We start from the raw sequence: 11,870 nt of genomic DNA on the forward strand, positions 1-11,870 counted from the left end.
GTATTCTTGCCACCTCTTCTTAATATCTTCTGCTTCTGTTAGGTCCATACCATTTCTGTCCTTTATCGAGCCCATCTTTGCATGAAATGTTTCCTTGGTATCTCTCATTTTCTTTTTTTTTTTTTTTTAATAATTCATCTCTGTTTATTTCAAACAAAAATACTAATTCAAAATGATACATGCACCCCAATATTCTTAGCAGCATTATTTACAACTTTCATGATATGGATATGGCTGAGGTGGTAAGAACTGCAGTCCAGGGGGCTTGCATTGGAATCATGGACATGACTTCTTTCAAATTATGCTTCTCAGGCATCTCCCCTCAGATTCTCCCTTCAACAGAGAGTTACTGCTCCACTGTGTTAAAATCTAGGCATGAGATGCATCCTTGATTTCTTTCAGGAACATGAAGGTGGTCCTCTGGCTCAGGGAACTGTGGCCGTGAAGCAGCTCCTGTGGCCCCTATGTCCCGGGAATTACGGAGCAGCCCCCAGAGGCCTGGTGGTGTGTGTGGCTCTCCTTCCATCTCTCTGGGCACCGGGGCCACAACTAAGAAGGCTCTGGAACACTGTGATCCTGGGCTTTCTCCTGGATTCCTTCAGAGGTTGTGGGTGGAAGCCTGGGGGGTTGTTGAGTCACCACCAACTCCTGTCTCCAGTTACGGCCACTCCCTCCCTCAGCCTGCGGGCTCACCATCTCTCATTTTCTTGAAGAGATCTCTAGTCTTTCTCATTCTATTGTTTCCCTCTATTTCTTTGCATTGATCGCTGAGGAAGTCTTTCTTATCTCTCCTTGCTATTCTTCGGAACTCTGCATTCAAATGAGTATATCTTTCCTTTCCTCCTTTGTCTTTAGCCTTTCTTCTTTTCTCAGCTATGTGTAAGGACTCCTCAGATCACCATTTTGCCTTTTTGCATTTCTTTTTCTTGGGAATGGTCTTTATCACTGCCTCAGTACAATGTCATGAACCTCTGTCCATAATTCTTCAAGGATTCTGTCTATCAGACCAAATCCCTTGAATCTATTTGTCATTTCCACTGTAATCATAAGGGATTTGATTTAGGTCATACCTGAATGGTCTAGTGGTTTTCCCTACTTTCTTCAACTTAAGTCTGAATTTGGCAATAAGGAGTTCATGATCTGTGCCACAGTCATCTCCTGGTATTGTTTTTGCTGACTGTATAGAGTGTCTCCATCTTTGGCTGCAAAGAATATAATCAATCTGATTTTGGCATTGACCATTTGGTGATGTCCATGTGTAGAGTATTCTCTTGTGTTGGACTGAAAAGAAAGCTGAGCACCGAAGAATTGATGCTTTTGAACTATGGTGTTGGAGAAGACTATTGAGTTTCTTGGACTGCAAAGAGATCCAACCTGTCCATCCTAAAGGAAATCAGTCCTGAATATTCATTGAAAGGACTGATGCTGAAGCTGAAACTCCAGTACTTTGGCTGCCTGATGTGAAGCACTGACTCATTTGGAAAGACCCTGATGCTGGGAATGATTGAAGGTTGGAGAAGAAGGGGACGACAGAGGATGAGATGGTTGGATGGCATCACCGACTCAATGGGCATGAGTTTTGAGTAAGCTCCAGGAGTTGATAATGGACAGGGAAGACTGGTATGCTGCAGTCCATGGGAATATAAGGAGTCAGACACGACTGAGCTACTGAACTGAACTGATTATTATTAAAAAAAAAAATACTTGCAGGTTTGATGCATGGTACAAGATGCTTGGGGCTGGTGCACTGGGGTGACCCAGAGGGATGGTATGGCGAGGGATGTAGGAGGGGGGTTCAGGATGGGGAACACGTGTATACCCGTGGTGGATTCATGTTGATGTATGGCAAAACCAATACAATATTGCAAAGTAATTAGCCTCCAATTAAAATAAATAAATTTATATTAAAAAAATACTTGCTCTATAGGACATACTGTGTTAGTCACTCAGTCATGTCTGACTCTGTGACCCCATGGACTACAGCCCACCAGGCACCTCTGCCCATGAGATTCTCCAGGCAAGAATACTGGAGTGGGTTGCCATTCTGTTCTCCAGGGGATCTTCCAGATGCAGGGATTGAACCTAGGTCTTCTGTATTGCAGGCAGATTCTTTACCATCTGAGCCACCAAGGAAGCCTCAAGGGTAAAATAAAAGGGTTCAGTACTAAAGTAACTGAATAAGATAGCTATTATTCCTAACCTTTTCTCTTTGCATTCTTCCTATTTCTTCCAGCACATTATTCTAATAAAGCTATCTTTTCCAACATGTAAAATACATTCATAATCTTGAATAAAGGAAGACAGGCACTATAATAAAAATGTATTAAAAATGTATATCTAAAGATCAGGATGAAGGATGAGTGATTTGTAGTACAACCTGCCATCAAAAGTACTGAACGCTGGGGAATGTATAAGACATGTGTAACAATCAATATTAAAATCATACTTAGCACAGTCTAAGAGGGCAATAGTGACATTCAGCATAACATTTTACATTTTGCTAATGGATTAGAAAGGCGACTGTAATTTTGAACTCCTTAGCAATAAAATCCACTTTATTCTGCAAGTTGTTAAAAAAAAATGTCAGAGTATTAACATACTTCTCAAGTTAGACTGAAATTCATGGAATGTGACTGACAGAGTGTTTTTCCCTATGTTTCTTATATCTTTGTTTGTTTTGATAAAAAATCTGAGTTTAATTTTCATTATAAAATCAACAATAATGATAATCATAGGGTCTCTTTGAGTTTTATAATTGACCAAGAGGTAATATTCAGTTGTTGAATACAATTTAAGTTGGCATGATTGATTTCAAAGCCATCCAGCATTTGAACTTTTGCAAGTTAACATAAACAAGAGTGAGGTATGGAAGTGATAAAAATAAGAAAAGTACCTGGTAAAAATGAGTGTTTCCTTATTGACCCTAAAATCACATAATCTCTTCTTAAGGTTTAAAAACATTTTTTTTTTGTTTATATGGGTTTAGTGGAAAGCAAGTCTTAAAGAATATATCTGAAAGTGATCATCCTGGCTATATATTATAGAATTGTTATTGGTAGTTATTTCTATTTTTTCTCATCCTTTGAAATATATTTTTCTGTTATTACAAGTACTATACGTATCAAAGACATACTAAGTATATATCATTCTGTTTTATTGTATATCTATTGATTTTCATCTATCTGGCAAAGACTTTCAATTACTAGTATTCTATTGATAAAATGAAAATTACTGTTAGTGCACTTAATAGGTATTTATACATTTGTATTGCATCTCACAAAACCATGATACTATTTTATGTCTATCTTTAACAGTCATCTCTCTCTCCCAAACCTGTAAAATGCCATGAAAATTGATAAATCTAATAAAACTACCTTGAGTTGGAATCTGACACTCAAAGTACATTTCTTGCTCATCTTGGCCACTATTGTCATACTTGGAAGACAGTTAATATAAGAAGAGAGGCAAAAGGCCCAACAGAAAATTTGTGCAACTATCCTTTTATTAACGGTTAAATGACAGATATGGCAGTAACAGCCAAATTTAAACAATCATACTAAATCTAATCCAGTCTTCTGGATGTGGGAGGAGAGACTGCTGAAAATATGAGATGAAATGAAGCGAAAGTATAGAATGCTTTGACTAAACACACACACACAGATACAGAATGAATTATATACATATTGATGATGATTTATTTTTTCCTTTCTTGCCTTATTCTGCCTTGTTCCTTTTGGATCCCACTGATACCAAATCTGAACTCTCCTTTTCTTGGTCTGCACTAAGAAATATAAGTAGTTACAATACCAACTATTCTCGATGTCCTTCAGCAGGCTAAGCCTTTTGTATGAACCTGATAATTGCCACATTTCTATCTCTCTCACTTCCTTTTCACTGGTGTTCTTATGAAACCTGAAAGCAATCCAGTGAGTTAGCAAGCAAATACATCAGTCCCATTTGTCCTGCACGTTGGAGCGACAGGATCATTTTCAGGACTGACTTAGCTATTCAGTTATAAAGGTGTAGAATCCCAGGTGAAAGCCTGCTCTGCAGCCTGAGGTCTGTGTTGACCTCAAACCAATTATTCAACATCCCAAAGCCTGAGGTGGAAACTGAAGACATGAATAAAAATCCTGTAGGATTATTAATAAGATTAGAGATAATGTTTGTAAAGTTCTTTCAGTTAATGCTGGGCATACAGGGGGCAGCTGGTGAAAAATGGCTACTATTATTAAAAAGAAACTCTGTAAAAAAAAAAGAAAAGAAACACTGTAATTAGAGACCCAAGTTTGATGATGATATTTAAAATATTTTAGGCCTAGGAATAGCAAAGACTTTGTTTCATGTTTGAGGGCCTCTAGAGTAAGAAACACTTTGCAAAGCAGAATTAAAGACTGCCCTTGACTGCCTGCCTTCTGTAATACTTGCTTCCTGCTATTGATTTCACAAGCATGGCACAATCCCATGGAAAGAAGAGGTAACAATGGTTTAAAAATAAAATGTAATATTGCTTTTGAGATTTTTGTTTGTTTGGGTGCTAGCTTACAAAATATGTCAAGGATTATATGAAATTTGTGATATGTTTTCAAACATCTCCAGGAAAGATGAGATAATCACAGCATATGGTATATTTGTCCATCCCTAAATCAAGAATGAAGAGCTACCCAATTATCAAACTAATAAAGGTAGTGTTCACTGTGCCAGGCATTGCTCTAAGATCTTCATATAAATTGTTTTATTTCATTTGGTGATTCCCTGAATTTTATTCTTCTATTTTTAACATTGAGTGATGGGGTTTGTAGAGATCATTATGGAAGGATATAGTACAATTCATTCTACTTCTTTCTGTATTTTTCACCTTTGTCAATGTTCCCTCCAATATTACAACCCAAGATTCCTAAAGTTATTTTGGTGCCAACCCTCTCTTAATTCTTTTTACTTTAAAAGCCTTTAATCCTACAGATGTCCCTCTAGGTATCTTAGTATAATGACCATTCTTTCAGTTTTTGTTTTTTGCAGTATCAGATCCTTCCGCCTTCAGTCCTTTCTCCACGTGATTGTTGCAGTTATTTTCATAGAGAAGTAAGTTCTTGTCACTTCTCTGATTTAAAACTTCTGCTCACTGCTTAGCAAGGCTTCAGTGGCTCTTCACCACTAGCATTTTCCCACACCTTGATGCTCAGTGCCAGCCACTCCCCACACTACCTCCCACTTTACTTCAAGCTTTAATTCATCCATTATACACAAACACACTCTGTATCCTTGCTGTAATTATCCCCTAAACACAATACCAAGTCTTATCATTTGTATTTGTTTGGACTACCCTCAAAACTACTTGTAGACTTTCCCTGATTCAACCACATTTTAAATTGGATTCTTTGTGACTCTAGGATGGATATCTTTCTGTACGAGGCTTATTGGGGCGGTTTTCAGCAGTGCTGCATGTCAGAGATGGAGGAAGCAGTATTGTTAAGAGGAGAGGTTGAAATGTGGTACAGATGAAAAGAACCCTTAGCCAATCTAACTGAGTGAGCAGATCACAGAATAGTATTCAATAAAGGTTTTCCCTAAGGAAGAAGCATAGTCTGGGGGGAGCAGACCTCTTTGGCCTAAGATAATTCCTGGAGAAGGATAGATACAGAACTGTAGCAGCCCAGGATCAGGGATGATGGGGATCGCAGACCCGAAGGAGTTTCTGAGTGGCCCAGTACAGCACCCACTGCACCCCCATAGGGATTATTCCTCCAGCGCTTGTCATCTGTACTCAGTCATAGTTGAATCTCTTTTCAGGCTGTGAATTCTCTCTCGCATGGCTGCGTTTATGTCTTCAGGAGCCATCCCAGTTTGCAGTACAGTGCTTGGTGCCTTAGAAGCTTTTAAAAGGACACCAGCTTGCCACAGAATGAAATGCCATACACCTGGAATCGTAATACCTGATGCTGTATGCTTCCTTGTAAAACCTGTACAGATTGTCTATCTTAGAAGTTTTAATTAGCATTGCTATTTGGTTAAATTGGCTTTCAAGGAGATAAAGGGAGAAATGCTGAGAAGAGGTTTAGTTTGTAAAGAGATCTGTACAATGGAAAAAGCTATTTCAGAGGCACAGTAGATTACCAACATCAATTAGAAATCAGAAAGAGGAAGACCTTTAAATAATACATATTTGAGAGAAAGGGCAATTGGAGACTCTTAATTTGAACATTGGGGAGAACTGGAGTGAGATATAGACCACAGGGATAAATTACTGGAAAATATTTAGAATCAGCTGAGTTCAGGGCTGTAAATCAAACACCTCAGATACTACTGCAAAACCACTGCCATGTGGGAATAAATAAATTCTCAAGTAGCTACTTGACTGGTTAATTCAGTAAAATATATTGATATTTCAGTTGGTATAGGGACAGTTATGTCTCTCTAAGGAAAAAAAAATATATATGTGGCCTGCCCTTCACAGACATGGCACGTTGAAGCCTCACAATAAGTGTTTGTTCGCTACCTCTTTCTGATAAAGGTAAAGGTTTTAAGTCTGCCTTACCTTTCATTTCAAAGATGTGCTAAAGTACCTGGTGTTAGACATCCAGGGGTCCTCTATTGCCCATATGGTGCCTCTCACAAGAGGTTATATAGTCAAATACTTGACTTAGCCTGAACTTCAGGAAACGAAAACAGATCTTTCTCCTCTTTTTCCTATCTGAGTAGGTTCCTTGTACATATATTTTTTGCTTTGCCCTTTCTCCTATTCACACAGGTAATGTGGTCTTAAAAAAAAAAAAACTTAATACAAAAAGAGCTTGACTACGGTGCATGTGTATATTGGAGGTAGAATTAGGATACACCTATTTTCTCACATTAAGAATAAAATGAGTTATGATTTGAGTCAACAGTGTTTAGTATCAATATCTTGCAGAGTAGTACACTAGAAAATATGCTGGAGAATGATGAATAAAACATAGAACTATTGAGAAGGAAGACAAATCACTAGCAGTAATGGCAGAAGAATGAAGCAAGTGTGTGGTTTAGGTGGAATTAAGATGCTATGACAACAAGGAGGTGGGGATGATAGCTTTTGACCTAAGGGAAATCAGAAGATGTGGCTCTTTTCAGACCTTGTGAGTGTCCTTAATCATCAGTTAATTGACCCCTGCATGTAGAATCTGTGTTGTTGGCTCTGTATGTGTTTCTTAGTAATTAATACCCATTTTTCCAGTTAATTTTGTGTATTTTCCATCTGTGCCTTTTTAGATGCAGGGAAATGATTTTAGAATGATCTCTCTCTCTCTCACACACACACACACACACACACGAGTCTCAGGAATGCCAGTTTTATAAAGACCAAAAGTTGACTGAAAGGAAATCAAGCGGTGGGACACACATCACAGTATTGAATGTCGCTTAGAGTCCAGCAATTAGAAATGTGGCAGAAAATTGCTAGAAAAAAAAAAGAAAAAGTCAAGTTACAAGAATAATTTTGAGGAAATTTTGTCAGAAAGCAAATTTCTAAAACTAAGATTCAGCTCAAGCATGATAGAACTTGTATGATATAGCAGGAATAGTGACAGAATCTAAGACAATGACTATCGGAGGTTGTTTCAAGTCATCTGCAATGTAACAATCATGAGGAAAGTTTGGAACCACTGCAAAAATTCCATTAGAATTTGAGTTTGCATCTAGAAATTGACTATAAAATGGGATGGAGAGAAGCTTAGATGAACTGAAGATAAAATAATCTGAAACTGAAAAGTCAAAAAGCAACTATTTTGCAGAGTTGCAGAAGGATGCACATCATACTGAAGCAATGTGTGAAGGAAGTAAAGTGTTCATATATTGTTTTTTTCTGTAACATCCTCATCCTTCTTACTACCCTCCAATGGCTAAGTAGCAGGAAAAGAAAGTAAAGCTTAGTTTTCTTTGCTAATCTCAGTACAACCCAATCATTAATTTTTTTTTTTTACATTGCAAAATGTGTCTTCTTGGATGATGCAAATTCATCATTGTTCTCTTATATTCTCTAAGATGTCATCTGGGTGCAGAACAGTAGAAGCATAGTGTATGGCAAGATCTTGTAACACTGGGAAAAGGGTCTTCTTCTGCTAATTTATATATGCCCTGATTGTTATGCTAATGTATTATTTATCTAAGCTGTTGTTTTGCCTAATTGAGTTGGCAATGGCTGCTGATTTCTGCCGCAGATGATTTCTTATTCTGTCTTATTTCCTTGTGTCTTGGAACCCTCCCAGTTGAATTGACCTTTTGAATTTCTGCTGCTTCTCTCATCTTGCCCATAGTCTGATGGCAGAATCTACTTAGGTGTCCCTTTACCCTCAGCCACAGGAGGCCATATTGTCTTTTGATCATCTGCAGCAGCGGCAGCAGCAGCAGCAGCAGCATGCTTTCTTCAGGTGGTGCAGTTGGTAAAGAATCCGCCTGCAATGCAAAACACACAAGAGACACAGGTTCCACCCCTGGGCTGGAAAGATCATCTGGAGGAGGGCATGGAAACCCACTCCAATATTCTTGCCTGGACAATCCCATGGACAGAGGAGCCTTGCATGCTACAGTCCAGGGGTCGCAGAGTCAGACACGACTGAGCCAAGAGCACACACACATACCAGTGACATTCAGGAAAAGAGAGGTGTTTGGAAGTATAGGCTAGATCTTCTCTGCCTGACAGCCTCCCAGCTACACCAAGCCCTCCAAAGCTAGCTCAGAGATACTCTCTTCAGGAGGCTGCTCTCCACCTCCCACATGGGTGGCTGGGAAATTCCACCTACAGAGTTCACCTCACACCATACTGAACCTTGCTGTTCCAACCCCTGTGTGCTTTGCAATTCCACGACTGGAAAATGAGAGTAGGTGGCTATTCTTATATACATTTCTTCAGTCTCCTTACTTGTCTACCATTCTCTCCTAAATTTCAACGAAATTGGAAGTGATGGGATTTTCATTTATTTCTCCCAGTTGTCTTCCTCGGACATCTACTAAATCAAACTCTGTCATCTAAGCACTCAAGTCTAGACAATAATATGTTCAATAGGAAACTGGAAAGACAAGGTTTTCTCTCATAGCAATGCCTGGTTTTTAAGCCTATAGCCTAACATTTTGTTTTGATTTATAAAAAATAATTTATCAACTACTACTTAATATTTTTAACAGGAAAAAGTAGTATCACTGGATATATGTCATTTATTTCTCCTGTTGCTTTTATCACTATAGAATAACATAAAACTTCCAATCCAGTATGTTCTGTCCCTGTATTGAAGCTCATAAGTATCTTAAAAAAGAAACAGTTCTAGATAGAATGTAAGTTTAAGACTCAGTAAACAGTAACCAAACAAATGTCGTACAATAGACTTTTCTTCATAAAGCGTGTAAGATAGGCAATAGCAGCAACAATGCAGTGGGTTGGGCCTCGAGCCTGGCACACAGGCCAGGCGAGGCCAGGCCTCCTCAGCCACCACTAACACCATATGGTCTCTGGCACCTCAGCATCCTGACTGTGGGTGGGATCAGTATGGGGAGGTGACTGTGACAGACCAGCGGGAATGGCACTGTGTCATCAAAAAGCTGAAGCTCCAAAATGCCTCAGCTGAGAGCATCAAGTTCCTGGAGAGAAAGCTCAGCTCTTGTCTCAGCTGAAGGACCCAATGCTGTCACCTACAAAGAGCCATGGGAGGGAGGGGACCACCTGTTGAACATCTTCATGGGCTTCTGCATGGGAGGTGCTCTGTACCGAAAACTCTAAGAGCAGAAGGGGAAGCTTCTGCCTGAGAGTTTTGTGATGGGCTTCCCTGGTGGCCCAGATGGTAAAGAATCTGCCTGCAATGCAGTAGACCCAGGTTTGATCCCTGGGTCTGAAAGCTCCCCTGGAGAAGGGAATGGCAACCCACTCCAGTATTCTTGCCTGGAGAATCCCATGGACAGAGGAGCCTGGTGGGCTATAGTCCATGGGGTCACAAAGAGTTGGACATGACTGAGTGACACTTTCCCTTTCACTTTAGTTGTAGAGTGGTTTGTTTAGATTCTCATGGCCTTGCAGTATTTACATGAAAAATACTTCCTTCATTGAGCTCTGCAAGATCAAAATGTCTTCCTAACAAGAGCAAAACATCATCAAAGAGGGTGAATTAGGGATTTCCTGAGTGCTTGAGAACCACTGTGGCATGGCTGGAACACTTATTGGCACATACATGAGCCCTGAATTGTTCTCAAACAAACCCTAAAACTAGAAGTCTGATATTTGGGTTATAAGATGCTGTGTTTGTGAAATGGCAATCCTGGATACATGCTTTCAATGCAAAAACCATGAATTCTTTGGTTTATTGAATTATTGAAGGAGTTGCCACCGATGCTGAAAGATTACAGCCCAGAGCTGATAGAATTGATAAGAACCATGCTGAGCAAAAAACCTGAAGAAAAGACCTTTTGTGAGGAGCATCCCTGAGACCGCCTTACATAAAGCACCAAATATCCTTGTTTTTGGAGGCCACAAAGGAAAAAAAAAAAAATGAAATAACATTAAAGATGGTGACTCTAAATTCAAGCCTATAGCTACAGTGCTTTTTGGAAAGATTGAATTAAGTCATAAAGTAGTTCACTATCAATCACACTCTTCTGAGAGCTCTAAGACATATGTAATGGATGAAGACAAATGTTTGTCCCAAGAGAAACCCATGGTCATTGGCCCCTTGAGACACCCACAAGTCTGAAAGACCATGACTACAAACCAGACATAAGCAGTACTGCAGAATCACTAGCTGTGATTTTAGGGTAAATATTAACATCTTATTTAAAGAAAGGTGAAACTCAATGGACGATAGCTAGCTCAAGAGAATCAACCAAGACTCTCAGATGCCTCTAGAAGGTAAATGTAACATTTCTCAAGTGAAGGAGAGTCTGAATAATAGCACTAAATCAGTGTTCAACCTGAAACCCGAATTCCCACATGACCCTCTGAATATGTCACTGGAGTAATGAATGAGCCAGTGAAGCCTCTGCAGCCCCTAAACAAAGACCGAGATTTACCAAAGGACTAGAATCAAGTTGCTGGTGAATGTGTTATAGAAAAACAGGATAGAATCCACCCAGGTTTACAGCCATACAGCTCTAGGTCTGAACCTTCCCTTCTTGACAATAGCTGCAGAAGGAAAGAGAACCCATTGAGCCTAGTGGGGAAAAGAGACAGTTCCAAGAGACCCTCCTTATCTTTTGCCTTCTCTTCCCACTGTTGGAAAATTGGATGTCACATCAACACAAAAAGATGCTGAAAGCCAAAGTAGAGTGGTCACTGGATCTGTGAGTAGTTCCAGGAACAGTGAGACAACATCATCAAAGGACCAACCATTATCTGCAAGATAGGGAAGGCAACTAAAGCAGTCCCAAGACAAGGTCTTGTCCTCAGGCACTTCAGGGAGGAAAGCTCCTCAGAGAGACAATGTGTGAGTTTCCTTTCCTGAGCAATGCTGCAGTCAGAAGACAAGCATGGAGCAGGACCGGGGTGACCTTCCTCTTGTGGTTCTTCTGGCCCTGTTGGTTTCAGATGAGTACTCATACAAAGGAAATATTGACTGGTACAAATGATTACTCAGATCTTAAATCTGGTCTCTAAAGAGAGCTGTGAAGATCTCCCAATACCAGATTCAGTGTCAGAATTTAAACTTCATCAAAAATATTGAGATGTGATATTTCATGGGAAAGTTGCAGAAGAGGCAGAGGAACTCCATTTTAAAGAATTATTTTCAGCCATCATGTCATGTTCTGAAAAAAAATCAGAAGAATAATTGAAGCCTTGAGAGCTGTTGTAATTCAGGGCCTGTGGATTCAGCTTTTAGAGCACGTGTATGATATTTTTGAAGAGGATGATGAATTGGAAA

At 39.5% G+C, this 11,870-nt stretch overlaps 1 pseudogene; it reads left to right on the plus strand.

Moving 5' to 3' along the window:
- Positions 1-375: 375 nt before the first annotated feature.
- On the plus strand, positions 376-11,439 carry LOC120860191 (annotated as a pseudogene).
- Positions 11,440-11,870: the final 431 nt, after the last annotated feature.

Source organism: Oryx dammah, unplaced genomic scaffold (assembly GCF_014754425.2).
Source record: "Oryx dammah isolate SB20612 unplaced genomic scaffold, SCBI_Odam_1.1 HiC_scaffold_11050, whole genome shotgun sequence".
NCBI lineage: Eukaryota > Metazoa > Chordata > Mammalia > Artiodactyla > Bovidae > Oryx > Oryx dammah.